The sequence below is a fragment of the Ornithorhynchus anatinus genome, chromosome 4, assembly GCF_004115215.2.
Source record: "Ornithorhynchus anatinus isolate Pmale09 chromosome 4, mOrnAna1.pri.v4, whole genome shotgun sequence".
Lineage (NCBI taxonomy): Eukaryota > Metazoa > Chordata > Mammalia > Monotremata > Ornithorhynchidae > Ornithorhynchus > Ornithorhynchus anatinus.
The window spans coordinates 50232700-50246787 of NC_041731.1; the positions used below are offsets into that span (position 1 = coordinate 50232700).

General features: G+C 42.4%; 1 protein-coding gene and 1 non-coding gene across 9 annotated transcripts in view; both read left to right on the forward strand.

Moving 5' to 3' along the window:
• RALYL (RALY RNA binding protein like) overlaps window positions 1-14088 on the forward strand; it is a 641697-nt gene that overhangs the window by 165204 nt on the left and 462405 nt on the right. The window lies entirely within an intron of this gene.
• Window positions 9804-9940, forward strand: LOC114811946. The gene has a single exon (XR_003759641.1). It is a non-coding gene; the product is annotated as a small nucleolar RNA SNORA7 (small nucleolar RNA).

Below are 14088 nucleotides of genomic sequence, written 5' to 3' on the forward strand. Positions count from 1 at the left end.
GGCAGAGCCGGAATTAGAACCCATGACCTCTGACTACCAAGCCCGTGCAGTTCCACTAAGCCATGCTGCTTCTCTAAAAGCAAGTCAGTTAGTGCTCTGCTCACAGTAAGCAGTCAATAAATACAATCGATTGATTGATTGGAGGAGGTGTGCTTTTAATAAGGCTTTGTAGGTGGGGAGAGTCATGGTGTGTCGTATAACTTATATGAGGGAGAGAGTTTCAGGTCAAAGGGAGGATGTGGGCAAAGGGTCATCAGCAAGATAGACGAGATTGAAGTACACTGAGTAGGTTGGAGTTAGAGGAGCAAAGTGTACAGGCTGGGCTGAGAGCTCACCTCCTCCAGGAGGCCTTCCCAGACTGAGCCCTCCCTTTCCCTCTGCTCCTTCTCCCCTCCCCATTCCCCCTTCCCCTGCCCACTGCTCTTCCCCCATCCGCTCCCCACAGCACTTGTGCTGTGCCATTATACTTGTTTTGTTTTTTCTATTCTGTTGTTGTCTCTCTCCCGTTTTAGACTGTGAGCCCATTGTTGGGCAGGGATTGTCTCTATCTGTTTCCGAATTGTACTTTCCAAGCGCTTAGTACAGTGCTCTGCACATAGTAAGTGCTCAATAAATATGAGTGAGTGAATGAATGAATGAATGAATGAATGAATGAATGAATGAATGAATAAAAAATCACTCAGTGCTTAAATAAGGAGTTTCTCTTTGATATGGAGGGGGATGGGCAACCGTTGGAGGTTCTTGAGAACTGGGGAGACATGGACTGAATTTTTTTTAGAAAACTGAACCAGGCAGCAGAGTGAAATAGGGATGAGAGTTGGGAGAGACAGGAGTCAGAGGGGTCAGAAGGAGAATGATGCAGTAGGCAAGGTGGGATATAGTGAGTGCTTGGATCAGCATAATAGAAGTTTGGCTGGAGAGAAAAGGATGGATTTTAGTGATGTTGCGATGTCACCAATAGGATTTGGTGGTGGATTGAATGTGTGGGTTGAGGATAATGTCAAGGGCATGGGCATTAGGCTTGAAACTTGGGCCTAGGGCTGCATTACCCGATGATTACACCAGAGGGTGAAAGTCCAAATGGCCCCCTCCAATTGGCATTTTTTATTGAAGCCTGAGGAGCAGCGTGGTCTAGTGGATAAAGCACGGGCCTCAGAGTCAGAGAACCTGTGTTCTAACACTACTTGCCTGCTGTGTGGCCTTGGGCAAGTCACTTAACGTCTCTGTGCCTCAGTTACCTCATCAGTAAAATGGGGATAGAGACTGTGAGCCCTACATGGGACAACCTGATTACCTTGTATCTACTCCAGCACTTAGAACAGTGCGTGGCACGTAGTAAGCACTTAACAACTACCAACATTATTATTATTAACTCCATGGCACTTTAGTTATCCTATCTGTCAAATGAAGATTCAATACCTGTTCTTTCTCCCACTTAAATTGTGAATGCTGTGTGGAGCAGGTACCATGTCCAACCTGATTGTGTTGTATCTTCCCTGGTATATAGAGCAGTGCTTGTAACATAATAAGCCCTTAATAAATACCACAGTGATGATGATGATGATGTTTGATCTTGGACAATTCACTTCACTTCCCAGAATATCAGTTCTCTCATCTGTAAAGGGCAGAAAATGTGATCTCCCAAGAGCTTAGTACAGTGCTCACATGCAGTAAGCGCTCAATGAATGCAATTGAATGAATGTATGATGATAATAATGTATTTGTTAAGCACTTACTATGTGCAGAGCACTGTTCTAAGCGCTGGGGTAGACACAAGGGAATCAGGTTGTCCCACGTGGGGCTCACAGTCTTAATCCCCATTTTACAGATGAGGTAACTGAGCACAGAGAAGTTACGTGACTTGCCCAAAGTCACACAGCTGACAAGTGGCAGAGCCGGGATTCGAACCCATGATCTCTGACTCCAAAGCCCGTGCTCTTTCCCCTGAACCACGCTGCTTTTGATGATGTTGGTGCTCCTCATGGTAGCAGGACTGGGGCAGGCATAAGGGGATTGTGTCAAAGCATGGAGGGAGCACGTTTAGTGAATTCCCCATTATTCTAATCCCGCCAGCCAATCATGCTTTCTGGGACTAATGCCAAGCCAATCCAAACACCTGGAGATGAACCAAGCAGTAGTACTTCCAGTTTTGTATCAATAGTCATTTCAGAGTTACCTGAAAAGCATTCCCCTTGGAATTTATCATTACTCTTGGCTGCTACATTTTTATGTTCTAATAAAAATATCTCAAAAAATAAATAGTGGATTGTGCATATTGTCAGATAAAACTTGAGTTGAAAAAACAAAGTCTTACCTTTAAATGAAGGAGGCAGTGATGTGTTCCTATAATGGGAAGGTTGTATAACGTGCTCTTAAATGATCTAAATCCCAACCCAGTTCAAATCTAAACTTTAAGCAACAATAATGTTACTTTAATGTTTACCAGGAAAGGTGGCCACTTAACACATCAACTTAGAATAGGATGATACACTGTGTGAGGTAGTGAATTAAACAGCTTCCTCACTTTTAGACAGTACACAGATATCTCTGGAAGTACTTTTAAAAAATGCTAACATGAGGGACATTACATTAAATGTTTTACTGTGATATTCACTCTTTAATTTGTTTTTGTTCTCGATATGGCAGCCTTCTCCTAAATGTACAAATAAGATGGTTCTACTGACAACTATTTGATTAGCGCAACTTGTAAGGAGACCATACTGTTAAATTCCCCCCCACACACACCCCCACATGTTGTCTTAATACAAATCCTATATCAGTCACCAAATGAATAACTTCCAGGTGATGGCTTGACTTATCAAAATGAGAAGACTTCTCAGTGCACCTCTGAACATTGCTAGTTTTGATATATAGTTACTGCACCTGGTATTCCAAATTGAGCCATAGGAAGCAGGTGCTAATGTAACACTAGACTGGAGTTTACTGCATTTACTTGATTTTCACATTTCTGTTTTAATTGAATTGCAGCTTACCATAGAAATTTTAGGGAGCAGTTCTCCTTTAGAGTTTTAGGAAGAATGAGCAACATTTGTGTGGAAGTACTTCATCAACTATTACATTTCTGAAAAAAGCCCTTTTTGGTAATAGTCCATGTGATTTTGTTAGCAATATCAATCACAGAAGAGAGGAGATCTGAACTGTGTGCTGCAGCTTCTGTTTACTAGGGTTGTTTGGTGTTACAGAGACTGATATCCCTTTTTATAAGGTTAAGAAAAAAGCCATAATACCTTTTAGACCATTATTTTTGAAACTCTAGACTTCATTAAAACGCTCTTCAGCCTTTTTCACTTCCAGCTTTTTTGCCGCTTATGAATTATTCAAGGTAGATTTCACTTGAGGTAAATAGTTTGATTTGAAGGTTTTTGTATCTGGATTTAGATGCAACAAGAAGTGTTAAATGCTCGGAATTTTAAGTGAACAGAATTGCAGAGATTCGGCTATTAAGATGGAAGACATTTGCTGAGAGTGCTCTGGGGCTGCCATAGAGATCTCAGCTCGCGCTATTTGTCATTCTGAAGTAGGTAGGCATGATGATGCCTGGAGTATAAATCAGCCGTTACATGGTGTCGAGTCCTGAAGCACTTTGAACATTCTAATCCGCTTCTGAATTAGCCAAACATTTTCAGGTCTGCAAGCTTTAAAGTTTTGCTTTTTGATTTAACCCTAACCATGTAATATTAATCTTTTTTTTTATTTTTCAAGTTTATGCACCTCATATCCCAATACGGTTCTAAGTGCTATTTTCAGAGAGAGCGAGAGAGATGGGGGGAAAGAGGGAGAGAGAAAGAAAGAGGGGGAGAGAGAAAGAGAGAAAAAGGGAGGGAGGGAGGGAGAGAGAGACAGAGATAGAGACAGAAAGAGAAAGGAGGTTAGTTGAAAGCTTTCACCATAAATCATTTGTAGGAATTTGCCTTTCCTATTGGGATTCAGAGAACTTTGACTTTTTCAACCACCATTCTTTCCCCTGCTCCTCCACAGTTCTATTCAGTGTTTTCCCTCTATCCTGAGCTTATGAATGCATTTACCCCCTCACATATATGTATCTGTTCAGTTTATTTATTTTGATCACTGTAGTTTTAAATCATTTTATGTTTGTCTCCCTGTAAGATTGTAAGGTCCTTGTGGGCAGGGAGCATAGCACCTCATTATTTTGCTCTTCCCACACAGTACAGTACTATTTATTCATTCATTCAATCATATTTATTGAGTGCTTACTGTGTGCTGAGCACTGTAATGAGTGCTTGGGAGAGTATAGTATAACAATAAACAGACACATTCCCTGCCCACGGTGAGCTTACAGTGTAGAGTGCCTAGTACCTGCCCCAAATGGATACTCAATAGATGCTAATATGACTGAGCCCGTCATTGGGCAGGGATTGTCTCTGTCTGTTGCCGAATTGTACATCCCAAGCACTTAGTACAGTGCTCTGCACATAGTAAACGCTCAATAAATACTATTGAATGAAGGAATGACTACTGCTACTACCAGTACTGCTATGGCTACCACTACGATCGTCTCATAACTGGGGCCACATTTGGATGGATTTTTTTCATGTCTTGAGGGAACCCCAGAAAAATCCATTTGGAGGGCTTTTTTTGCACATTGTCCTTGACATTGAAATTTGACCTGACAGGCAGAGTAGACAAAGTACAGCCCAGAACTCATTTGAATAGATTATGGTTCGGCGATACTGCACAACTTGTCCTTTGTGAAGAAACAGTGGGCTCAGCAAACTGTTAAGAAAGCCATGTCACTAACTTTGGTTTCCATTCGGGCCCCACTGGATCGATTATGCCTGTGAAATCGTACCTGTATATTAGCATATTAATATATGAGGCTAACGAAGAACACGGGACAGCCTATTCAAGTCATGAACATAAAATTTTTCTGTTCTGATCTCTCTTCCATCAAAATCCTTCCTGTATTCCCTTGGGTAAGTAAGAGAATTCCCAAGTACAACACTGAAATTTTCTTTTAATAATAAACTGCCTCCCAAAGGTACAGTTCAGGAAAAGAATGTCTCAGTCTAAGGGTTCTCATCCTAAAAACTTGGTAATGATAGGTTATCAGGCCATCCTTCCTGACTCTAGGGTGGCTTGCACCCAAGGCAGCAAAGTCCCTGATTATTAGAAAAATGTGTCTAGGGAAGGAGATTCCACAACCCACCTTAGTAATACCACCTTGCAATCCTTTTTTGCTTCCCTCCAGGTATTACCCAACTCTAACCTAATTAATTAAATCTTTCATTCATTCACTCAGTTGTATTTATTGAGTGCTTACTGTGTGCAAAGTACTGTATTAAGCACTTTAGAGAGTACAATATAACAATAAATAAGAAGCAGCGTGGCTCAGTGGAAAGAGCACGGGCTTTGGATTCAGAGGTCATGGGTTCGAATTCTGGCTCAGCCACTTGTCAGCTGTGTGACTTTGGGCAAGTCACTTCACTTCTCGGTGCCTCAGTTCCCTCATCTGTAAAATGGGGATGAAGACTGTGAACCCACGTGGGACAACCTGATTCCCCTGTGTCTACCCCAGCGCTTAGAACAGTGCTCGGCACATAGTAAGCACTTAACAAATACCAACAAATACCAACATTATTAATAAATAGACACATTTCTAAACCTAAACCTTCCTCCCTGCAATTCCAAGCCATTTCTACTTGTTCTGCCATCAATGCAGAAAAGCTGCTCCCTATGTGAGCCTTGTGTTGGACAGGGCTGTGTCTGTTCCATTTATTCATTTCAGTGTCTGCCTTCTGCCCTACATTTTAAGCTCCTTGAGGGCAGGGATCATGTCTGTACATTCTTATCATACTCTTTCAAGTGTACTGTACAGTAGTCTGGTCAGAGTAAGTGCTCAATAAATACCTTTAATTGATTGATTTAACACAGTCTCTGCACAGTGCCAAACACATAGTAAATATTTAGTAAATACCACAACTGACTCCTGATCTCCCTTTCTTTCCTTGAAAACTTTACTTGAAGCTTCATTCATTCATTCAGTAGTATTTATTGAGTGCTTACTATGTGCAGAGCACTGTACTAAGCGCTTGGAATGTACAAATCGGCAACAGATAGAGACAGTCCCTGCCCATTGATGGGCTCGCAGTCTAATCGGGAGAGACAGACAAAAACAATAGCAATAAATAGAATCAAAGGGATGAACATCTCATTAAAACAATAGCAATAAATAGAATCAAGATGATGTATATCTCATTAACAAAATAAATAGGGTAATAAAAATATATACAATTTAGTGGATGAGCACAGTGCTGAGGGGAGGTGAAGGGAGAGGGGGAGGAGGAGACGGAAAGGGGGGAAAAGAGGGCTTAGCTGAGGAGAAGTGAAGTGGGGGAGCAGAGGGGGAGCAGAGGGAACAGAGCGAAAAGGGGAAGCTCAGTCTGGGAAGGCCTCTTGGAGGAGGTGAGCTCTAAGTAGGGCTTTGAAGAGGGGAAGAAGAAGGAAACTTGGAAAGCAATCCCTCCCACCTCCCCAATTCTGTCACTTCTGGCCCTTCCACCAGGCTTCTCCTTCCCCCATTAGTTTGGTTTTAAAGAATATTATGTTATCAATCAGTCAATCATTTATTGAGCACTTACTGAGTACCGAGCACTGTACTAAGCACTTTGGAAAGTACAATATAACAGGCACATTCCCTGCCCACAATGAGATCACCCCATCATTCTCTACATCTGGTTTAATTTCAGAACCTCAAATTGTTGAACTGGATTATCCAATACTGGAATATAATGTAAGTGGAGTTTTGCAGTGGTGTCAGCTAGCTACCACTCTGGTGATGTGTTTTTGCTGTGTCAACACTGAAGACGAGTCCTGCTCTTCTTAGCTTATCTTTACCTTGTCTCTGCCATAGTCACTGTATTTGCCAGCTTGCCTTGGCCACTTCTTCTGAAAGTCAAGTAATTTGAAATCTGAACTGTTCTTGAGGGAGCTACCCAATGCCCAAAACCTGATGTAGTCAGGAAATGGATTTTTTTGAAAAGAAAACCATTTCTTCTATTGCTTTCTCTAGCTCATGTTGTATTCACCCAAGTGCTTAGTACCACCGATTGATTGATTGACTTTACGATCAGATGAAGCATTATAAATGCAAAATAAAATGTCAGCTCAGTTGCTGTAGTGTAATGAAGTGATATTATTATTATTCAAATGGCAAGACAAGGTCACGCACAATGAAGTTCAGGAACCTAGTCTCCTAGCTATGCTGCATGGTACATGTGAGGAGAATGAGCAACAGGATGCCCAAAGAGCTGCTGTATGGAGAGCTGAAATCGGAAAAATGAAAGCAAAGAGGGCAGAGGAAGCATTTTAATAACACAGTAAAACAAAGCCCCAATCAAAGCTGCATCCCAGCTGAAAACTGGGAGTCATTTGCTGAAGGTGAGCCATTAAGAAAGGAGTGGGTTCAATTTGGAAAAAAGCTTCTTTTGGAAAGAGAGAAAAGGAGGCAAAAGGGAAACCGGGGCAAGGTACTAATAATACATGTGGTATTTATTAAGTACTTACTGTGGGCCAATGTTTGTATCATTGTGCCAAACACTGTACTATCCACTGGGGTAGATACACTGTAAGTCCCTGCTCAACCTGGAGTTTACAATCTAAGCAGTAGGAAGAACAGGTAGTTCCCATTTTACAAATGAGGAAACTGAGGCACAGAGAAGTTTTAAGTCACTTGCCCAAGGTCACACAGCAGGCAAGTGGCAGAGCTGGGGTTGGGTCTCAGGTCTTCTGACTCCCACAATATAACAAGTGACAATTGTTTTGTTTGCACAGTGTGACTGGCACTAGATCCTCTGTTCACCTTTTTGTTGACACACACACTTAAGGTGAACATCACTGTCAGTGGTGTATTCTTTTTCATGTATAAATTCACTGTGGTAGTTTGGGGTCAAGAAATGGTTTGCTGTATCCAATGGTGTGGATGACTCCATATTAGAAACCCCTGGTCTTCCTGATGCTTTGGCAGCAGTAGTAACATTAGTATTGATTAAGCATTTACTGTGTGCAAAGCACTATACTAGATGCTGGGGAAGAATATATGGGGGAGAATTAGAGGGTTTCCAGCAGCTCCAGGCAAAGCTGGACTCTGCTGTAAGATATTTGAAGCACCTCCTAGCTCTGCCATTTGGTAGAAAGGTGATTCTTGGAAGCTCCTTGTGGAGAGAGATTGTGTCTATTAACTATATTGTATTGTGCTCTCCCAAGTGCCTAGTACAGTGCTCTGCCCACAGTGTTAGTGCTCAATAAATACCACTGATTGATAGATGCTCTGCACATCATAAGCACTCAATAAATACTATTGAATGAATGACTGATGGTGCTCTATTCAACCTGGTCTAGTTTCATAAAGTTGCTTGATCCACCTAATTTGGACAAACTCCATCCCAAGCCCACCATTATCAGCCTCTATCCTAACCCTGTTTTCCTCCTTCTTTCACCCCAACTCTGCCTCCCAGAGTAAGTCACTTCCTGTCATTAACCAGTCACCCTTTCCTCCCCTATTCAGAAATTCAGCACACCTGCAACGAGGCAAGATGGGGGCTTCTTGGGCAGAGTGATCCTAGCCCAGAGGAAGGGAGAGAGACCTGGTGATTATTACTCTAGTGACCAGAGGTTTTTATTTTATTTTTTAAATAGTATTTGTTAAGTACTGTTCTAAGTCCTGGGATTGATGCAAGTTAGGCCAGACACAGTCCCTGTCCCATATGGGGCTCACAGTCTAAGTAAGAGGGAGAACAGATATTGAGTCGAAATTTTGTAGTTGAGGAAACTGAGGAACAGAAGTGAAGTGACTTGCCCATGTTTACACAGCAGGCAATTGTTAGAGCCGGAATTAGAACGTAGGTCCTCTGGCTCCCAGGCCCATGTTTTATCCACTAGGCCATGCTACTTCCCTACCAGAAGAGTCAAGGAGAAAAGTAGGATGCTTTGTGTGTGGGAGGGGAAGGTTATTCCTGAAGCCCCTTATCTGCTCCAGTTTCACCTTCCCACTGGATCCACCTGGTAGTGGTAATGGTACTTATTGAATGCCCACTGATTGCAACAAACTTATAAGACCTTAGAAAAGATCCACAGAAGCACAACATTTAGCAGCAGTATTAGAAATGTATAGTAGTAGTAGTTAAAGATGTGGCCTCCTCACCCCCCAGCTTTTAAGTAGTTTACAGTGTAATGGGGGAAACATGCAGGTGCAAATCACCAAGTTTAAAAGGAGTAAGAGAATAAAAAAGAGGTATAATTGTTAAAAACATTCCTCCACAAAAGGAAGCAATTCAAGAAAGTTAGAACCAATAAACAGAGAAATAAGCAGATATACACAAGAGTGCTAAAATGGCTGAAGCGGATTAGCCCCATCCTCTTCTTTGGTTGGACCACAGCTACTAGGAGAAGCAGCGTGGCCAAGTGGGTAGAGCTCGGGCCTGGAAGTCAGGAGGCCTCAGTTCTAATCCCGGCTCCACCACTTGTCTGCTGTATGATCTAGGGCTAGTCACTTAACTTCTCTGAGCCTGTTACCTCATCTGTAAAATAGGGATTAAGAGTGTAAGCCCCATGTGGGGGAGTGACTGTGTCCAACCTGTTTTGCTCGTACCTACACCGGTGCTTAATATGTTGCCTGACATCATAGTAAGCATTTAACAAATACCAGAATTATTATTAAGTGTGCGCTTAGACAAGGGTAAACATGTTTAAAAGCAGTGTATCCAGTTGTCAGAGAATAATAATGACAATAATAATAATAACAATACTGGTAATTGTTAAGCACTTACCTCTCAGGGTCACAACTGGAGAGTTTCCAGTACTCTCCTAGTCTCGACTATGGAGGGAGAGTCAAGCAGAGGCTTGTCCATTCCATTCCTAGCGTGGGCAGTGGCTAGCGAATGGAAAGCAATCTGCTTCAAGTCAAAACTCACCAGTTCTGGGCAGCAGTGGCATGGAAAGAGTCGAAGGAGGAGACTCAAGTTCACTACTGCGCAGACAGAGGCAATGATAAACTGCTTCCGTATTTTTACGAGGAAAACTCCATGGATACACTACCAGAACGATTGCAGATGGAGGTGGGGCATTCTGGGAGAGATGAGTCCGTGATGTAGCTATGGTTCGGGCATGATTCGATGGCATAAGACAACAAGGCACTTACTATGTGCCAAGCACTGTACAAAACACTGGGGCAAATACAAGATAACCAGATTGGACAAAGTCCTTCTCCAACATGGGGTTCACAGTCTACTCTACTATTTACCCTATTTCTGATATCTTTTAATATCTGTGTCCCTCTGTAGACTGTAAGCTTCTTGTGGGCAGGGATCATGTCAATAGACATGACCCTGTCGTAATGTACTTTCCTAAGCGCTTAGTACAGTGCTCTGCACAGTAAGTGCTCAATAACTATCATGGATTGATTGGTTGATTGATCAGTGAACATCAGAGAAAATGAGATCCATCCCATGGTTGATTCAATATGCTAAACAGGATTCTGGACTTCTGGGTACAGGCGTTTTCTAATCTCTAACATTCAATGAAGCAGAGGAGGTGGACAAATGATTATGATCTTCATTAAGATCTTCATCCTCTCGAAATTAGTATGATCATCTCATAAGCACCTTTAAAAGAATTCTGAAATGTTAGAGGTGGACATTTTTTCACCTTTTGAACCATTGCATCTGATTTTTCTCTAAACCCCTCAATTAATTTATCCCTCGTTAATTGAATGCAAAAATTATTTTAATACATATCACTAAATATAATCCACTTTTAATAGGATTCTTATCTGTTCTGACTTCTAAATTCATAATGTGATGAAACCTTTATAAATTAAACTTTGGGTCTAGAAGGAAATGCCGGTAGGTGTGGATTCTTAGCAAACTCATGGCTGAAGACTTGGATTTGGTTTTTGATGCCTAGGAGATGCTTGCTGGATATTAGAAGTGGTGTGTTTGTGTGGCTCCAACACTTCCAGTTTTCCCCGGTTCCTGCCCAGCATCTCAGATTAGCCAGCCAGTTTGTTGTGGTATTTGGTGTGTCACTTATTGTGTGTCAAGGACTATTCAATGCACTAGAATAGGTACAATTTAATCCTGTGCATTAGAGCAGATACAGTTTAATCCCAATCTTACATTGGGCTCAATATAAGTAATAATAATAATAATGGTATTTGTTAACTGGTTACTAGAAGCCAAACTCTATCCTAAGCACTAGGGTAGATACAAAAGAATCAGGTCCCACATGGGGCTCAAGTCTAAATAGGAGGAGAACAGATATTGAATCTCCATTCTGAAGATGAGGAAACTGAGGCACAGAGAAGTTTAGTGACTTGCCCAAGGTCATATAGCAGACAAGTCACAGACTGGGATTAGAACCCAGGTCCTCTGGCTCCCAGGCCTGAGCTCTTTTTATAAGGCCATGCTACTCCAGTGGTTTAAGAGACTTCCCAATTCCCACCTGGGGAAACAGTCTGTGGACTTTTACCCCCAGGACATAACTGAATTCAGCCTCCACCGTCTGTGGTCTGTTAGCAGGAAACAGTAGCACATTTGCTGGGGGCACTAGCGTCTTCCAGTAGGAGGAGGAAGAAGAGAAGAAGAAGGAAGTAGAAGAGGAGAAGGATAAGGAGGAGAAAAAGGGAGAATTAAAAACTTATTGGCTGTGAGCCTGATGAAGTACAAAGACTGTATCCAACCTGAATATCTATGCCCCAGTGCTTAGTATAGTGCTTGGCAAAGAGTAAACACTGAAGAAATATCATTCAATCCATCAATCCATGGTGTTTATTGAGCACTTACTACATGCAGAGCACTGTACTAAGCTCTTATATAATAATACCACCATTATCATAATATAGCAGCTACTGGTCAAATCCACTCTACTGAGTGCATGGGAATTACCAAACAAACAAGTTCCACATTCCCTGCCACAAGAAGCATACCCTGTAATCGTGGAGACAGAGCCAGGAACATTTATGGAGCCATCAAAATGAATTATTGAAAGTACAGTGCAAAAAAGTGCATATATCTATTTGCTAGAGATGGCTGATGGGTTTACATGACTTAAAGTGATGGGAATTAATCAGGGAAGGCCTGTTGAAGAGGTTGGGCTTTCAGGAGGGCTTTGACTCTGGGGAGGGCTGTGTTCGGTAAGATTTGGAGAGGAAGGGAGGGAATTCCAACCTGAGAGGGCAGTGTGAGCATGGGGATGGAGGCAGGCGAGTTGAGAACCAGATAGAATGAGAGGTTGGCTGCAGAGGTGCGAAGAGTGTAGTTTGGGCAATAATGGGCAAAGAGAGCTGGTCAGTAACGTGGGCCGAGTTGATGGAAAGCCTTGAAACTGTGTGTGTATGTGTGTAAATAAATTATGTGCTGAGGGGAAGGGTGGGAGGATGAATGAAGGAGCAAGTATGAGCAGTGCAAAAGGGAGAGGGAGAAGAATTGAGGAGTGCTCAGTCAGGGAAGACTTCCTAGAAGAGATGCACCTTCAACCCATCGATTGCGGGAGAGTTAGGATTGATTGAGTTGACATAGCACTGGGTTTTCAGCGTATGGTTCCAGGTGTTACCAAGTAAGTGGGACACAGTATCCCTACTTTTGGTGGAGTGAGGATTTGGCAAAAAAATGTCAGTTTACTCGTGTCTCTTTTTTAATCTTAAGGTTCTCAGTGTGTTAAAAGAGAGGGGTGCAGAGCTGGCTCTATGGCTGAGGCAAACTAGGCATTTCAGCAGACGTTCCTCTTTTTCTCTAAAAGACTAATTCTTACATCATGCTTCCCTGCTTCTTGCGTCCCTTCTTTTTGCAAAAATATCTTGAGCCAGCCCTGGGAGCTGAAAAAATCCCTTGAGGTGTTCATGACTGTGGAGGAAATGCAGGTTGCAGATGAGGAAGCGCACCCTAGTGGATAGAGCACGGGTCTGGGAGTCAGAAGGACGTGGGTTCTAATACCAGCTCTGCCCCTTGTCTGTTGTGTGACTTTGGGCAAGTCACTTAGCTTCTCTGTGCCTCAGTTACTTCATCTGTAAAATGAGAATTATGATTGTGAGCCCCATGTGGGACAATGAAGTGTCCAACCTGATTAGCTTGTATGTACCCCAGCACTTAGTACAGTGCCTAGCACATAGTAAGCACTTAACAAATGCCATTTAAAAAAAATGTGGAGTGAAGATGCAGACCTTAGAGAGGGTGAGCAACACCTGGGTATGTCTTCCTTGGCCATTGTAGCACCATCCTGAATAGAATCTTTGCTAACACAGAGACTTCCACCTTCAGTTTGAGATTGAGGCATTGGAGTCAGAGCTTGAATGGGACACTGCTCAAGCTGAGCACTCTTCTAGTGAGCACTGATCTAAATGGAGCACTGATTGAGAAGCCTAGTGAAAAGTACCGGATTGGGGTATCAGAAAACTGGGTTTGATTACTGACTATACCGGTTGGCTTCTGTGTGACACTGAACAAGTCACTTAACTTCTCTGGATCTCAGTTTCCTTATCTGAAAAATGGGGATTAAATATCTGTTCTACCTTCCTCTTAGATTGTGACTTCAGTGTGGGCCAAGTAGTGTCTCACCACTCCATTTCCCACCAGGGACCTTCATGATGGAGTGGTCATAGAGTACAGAGGGAGGCAGCATGAGGGGAGCAGAATAGAACAGCTATTTCCCAAACCCTGTTTAATTATGTTCTCCGAAGCTCTTAGTACAGTGCTCTGCACACAGTAAGCACACATGAAATACCACTATCTATTCATTGATCTCCTTGAAGCACTGCTTTGCACACATTTCTTCATTCTGCAACCCCCCCCACTGATTTTCTATTTCCTTCCACATCAAGGAAAAAGTCATTTTGAGGGTTTCAAAGTTTTCCCTCAACTTTCTTCATCATATATATCAGCTCTTTTCACTCACTACTCCTCAGCTCACTCTCTTTACTCTTCCCAAGATCCTCTCAGAATCAATCAATCAATAATATTGATTGAGTACTTACTCTACGCAAAATACTGTACCTAGGGCTGGGAGAGCACAATACAACAGAATTAATAGACACGTTCCCTGCCCACAGTCTAGAGG